Below are 4,043 nucleotides of genomic sequence, written 5' to 3'. Positions count from 1 at the left end.
GCTTGTCTCCGAGTCCACCACTAGCTTCTCCTTGTTTGACTTTATTTGATACCTTCTGAGTCAAGCATGGGTTTTGAAATTAACCAAGAAATGACACTACAAAGTGATTTTCTCCACTCCTATAGCTGTGAAGGCCACTGGCATTACACCCTGGGTCCACCACATCCAGGTCAAGAAAATAGAAGTCATAGACGTTGATGCTAAATGGACTGACTCTCAACTATGGACCCATTGAAATTAAGGTTTCAATGGACCCCAGACCCTTCTACTATCTGCCCCTCTAACTCTTCCAGAGGCTTGTGCTTTGCACCATGGTTATAAACAAGGGTCACAGGCCTGGGCCCATGACCTGTACTTACAGACATACAGTTTAAGTGTATGGTTGTGTGGAGAAAAGGAATGATATGGAAATTTATCTTCTACACTTGATCTTAGCCAAAAGGCCGAGAAGCGATGGAAATTTATCTTCTGAGATAGAAATGTACACTTTACAATTCTATGCATGCCCTGAAGCTGGGTCCCCTAGTTTCCAGAAACAAGGAAGTTTTTGTTGCAAAACTCAAGTTTGTAAAACTGAGACTTCCTGAAAATTCCTTTTAAAACATTCTGGCCCTTGGGAAACAAAGAAAATCTTGAGAATCAGACTCTAAGCCACAGAAAGGGACCCTGGGTATAGAGTTAATCATTTCCAGTCCCAATCAGCCAAGATTGCTGGTAACACTTAGACACCCAGCCCTGTACTACATAGGAATAGGAACCAACCAGACTGTCAGGCCATTGACTGAAAAACAGACAAACAAACAAAAAATCAATAACTAAAACAAAACCACTCACTTTGACTAATGTCAGCTCCAATTAAAATTAGAGGACTTATAAGGGGTTAAAATTTTCTTTAATACCTAAAAGCTTTAACCTAGGCACTTCCCCTTATGCTGATGGCTGCTATTTTGCCATATGGGCTAGTTCTTCTGAATAACAGCACTATTGCCATGCCCCTGAGACTATTTCATGGGCACGCACCAGTGGTTTGGCTAAATGTGACTTTTCTGATACTTTATAAACTAAAAGAGTTGGTCAGGACCTAGAGTTAGTAACATAGCAGTTAGATTCACTTGCAGAAATGAACCTACAAAATTTTAGAGGTTTATACTTACTTCTTATGAGATAAAGAAACTATGTCTGGCTTTGGGGGGGAAAATCTATTGTTTCTCTTCTAATTGATCAGGAATAACTTTAAAAAATCTTGTTATGTCTGTAAAAATACATTCAGAAAGAGAAAGGGACAAAGTCTTAAATCAGATCATTGATCCCAATCTCTGCTCTCTTGGTCCTCTGGCTGAATATTCTGTTCTCAGCACTGACTGGGCCTTTAATTCTCATTCTGGTTGCATTAACAGTGGGCCTCCGCATCTTAAACTGCATTAATTCATAAACTTAATTCATATACCTTTTTAGTGTAGGATGAGTATATGATTTGAATCTTTCACTAAGACCAGTGGAGAATGTAAGAGGGCCCCAGATTTTAGTGAACCCCTAGACTTTAGCACAACTGACAGCGTGATTGAAGTACCATTCAGGTTGTAGAACTGAGCATGAAGACTGCCAAACCTAAAACAAAGACTTAATCCATCAAAGTCCATAGTAATGGGAAAGTCGTTTAATGTTCTAACGTTGCTTCTAGAGCTGTGCTTCTTGCTAACTGTTCTTGTTAACTGAAGTATGTCAAACCAGGACAAGTGTTTTTGTGCTTAAAGCTTACCCTAGGGAAGGCATGGGGCTACACTGAGGTCCAGAACACCCAGTGTAGCATTTGAAAGCTGGCTGATAAAGACTTTCAATTGGCTTTAACCCATTTCAAAACTCTCTTCTCTGGTGTCTACTCCATAATGGTGAGTTGAGACAGAGACTTATTAAAGTCACTGATAGAAGAATCAGGGCGTTTGTTCTTCCTGGCTGGACTGATTCTTCCTGAAACTCTTTCCAGCAATTTTGCTCTATTTCTCAGGCTCTTCTTTCTGACCAGATCACAGCTTCATGATTTTCTTCTTGTCTTCAAGGCTCAGCTAAAGGAATCCTTATTTCAGAACTCCTCTTCTGGCTTTGACTCCCGTCCTCTCTTTGGTTGGCTAAGTGCTCCCTTATACCCGTCAATATAATGGCTAGTTTCTCTTACGATGTCTCTCTCTCTCTTTTTTTTATAATTGATTTGGCTTACAGTCCATCATGGAAAGGGCAGAGTCAGGGACCCTGGAATAAAGCTGCTTATAGGCTTGCTTCCCATGCTCATATCCAACCATCTTTCTTTCTTTTTTTTTTCCATCTTTATTAACTTGAGTATTTCTTATTTACATTTCGATTGTTATTCCCCTTCCCGGTTTCCAGGCCAACATCCCCCTAACCCTTCCCCTCCCCCTCCCCTTCTATATGGGTGTTCCCCTCCCCATCCTTCCCCTATTACCATCCTTCCCCTAACAATCACGTTCACTGGGGGGGTCAGTCTTGGCAGGACCAAGGGCTTCCCCTTCCACTGGTGCTCTTACTAGGATATTCATTGCTACCTATGAGGTTGGAGCCCAGGGTCAGTCCATGTATAGTCTTTGGGTAGTGGCTTACTCCCTCGAAGCTCTGGTTGGTTGGCATTGTTGTTCATATGGGGTCTCAAGCCCCTTCAAGCTCTTTCAGTCCTTTCTCTAATTCCTTCAACGGGGGTCCCGTTCTTAGTTTTATGATGTCTCTTAATGGTGTATAAGCTCCTTAATACCAAAGCCCTACAGTCCTGTATTCTTCCTTAATGGTCTGGCATGGGTTTTCAATATATGTATAGCATACACATTGTAGTATTTTTCTTTTGTTCCTCTCTTATATCCTATATATGAACATTCCTGAATCATTCTATTTAAATGTCCAAAATATTTATTTTCTAGATAGTTCTCTATTTTAAATTTCTAGCCGGTACATCAAGGGCCCTTTTCTCCCCTAGCTTCATAAACCTTAGCAGTTTTTTCAGGAGTCTGCCTTTGGTTCGCTTTTCTTCTCCTCACTTTACACCCACTCTCTTTAATTTTCTTCATACATACATCATTGACTACCAATAATGCTGACATACTCCCAAATACCTCTGCCAAATTTACAAGGAGGAGAAGGAAGGGGGGAGAGGAGGCAGGAGGGAGGAGGAGGAGGAGGAGGAGGAGGAGGAGGAGGAGGAGGAGGAGGAGGAAAACTTGTATTCTGAAGGTCCCAGCTGAAAATTTTTGAATTCCACATCCAGTATATCACAACTAACTGGCAGATAGAAGATGAAAATGAAAATTTTCCTTCTCCTGCCCTTACTTCTAGAGTAATGGATCAGTTGAAGAGAAGACCTATGTGGATTTCCTTATGGGGGTTTAGGCTCAGAGGTAGAGGAGCACATCACTGCCCCGCAGGGAACTCACAGGTCAGTGGTGAGAGCATTACTTTTCAGAATGTATTCTTTCCCACAGTAGCCACCACAAACCAGCCATGAGATTTTATCCCCACTTCTACACATCCACTTTTCATTGCTTCCTCTTCTTATCCCCACTCCCAACACATCAGTGGGCATTTCCATATCTGGGGGGAAGCACTATATTTTGTGGTAGATTACCATTTTACCTGACTCAGAATCTGAGGGCTCAGACATGAGAGTGATCTGGCTACACGATCTGTCTGCTACTGATTGTCAGGATTGAGCTAGCTGAACTGGTTGGCTAGGCCAGTTTACCTGCCCTCCCTGGACGTGCCATGTGCATCATTTCTGGAGCTGCTCACTCAGATGAAGAAAATGGTCTTCCCCATTAAAGAAAGACATTCTTCAGTCAAGGGTATGGGTATCTTCACTGTCCTGCTTAACCCTCTAAACAGCTCAAAAGATTGTGAAGACCTAATTTTCTTAGGTCTTTCCTAAACTTTCCTTGAAAACATATTTTATAAGATCTCCAAACTGGTTTTCACTCAAAAAAAAAAAATCTCCAAGCAGGAATGGGAAGGGCCATTTGATCTTGAATTGATTTCTGCATACCCAC

The 4,043-nt window shown here is 41.7% G+C and overlaps 1 pseudogene; it reads right to left on the bottom strand.

Annotated features, from left to right (window-relative positions):
• Nucleotides 1–376: 376 nt before the first annotated feature.
• Nucleotides 377–455, bottom strand: LOC147996276 (U2 spliceosomal RNA; annotated as a pseudogene).
• Nucleotides 456–4,043: the final 3,588 nt, after the last annotated feature.

The sequence above is a fragment of the Rattus norvegicus genome, chromosome 2 (genome assembly GCF_021556685.1).
Source record: "Rattus norvegicus strain SHRSP/BbbUtx chromosome 2, alternate assembly SHRSP_T2T, whole genome shotgun sequence".
In the NCBI taxonomy this organism is placed as follows: Eukaryota; Metazoa; Chordata; class Mammalia; order Rodentia; family Muridae; genus Rattus; species Rattus norvegicus.
The sequence above is the reverse complement of the archived record's forward strand: the minus strand, read 5'-3'. Positions and strand labels throughout refer to the sequence as shown.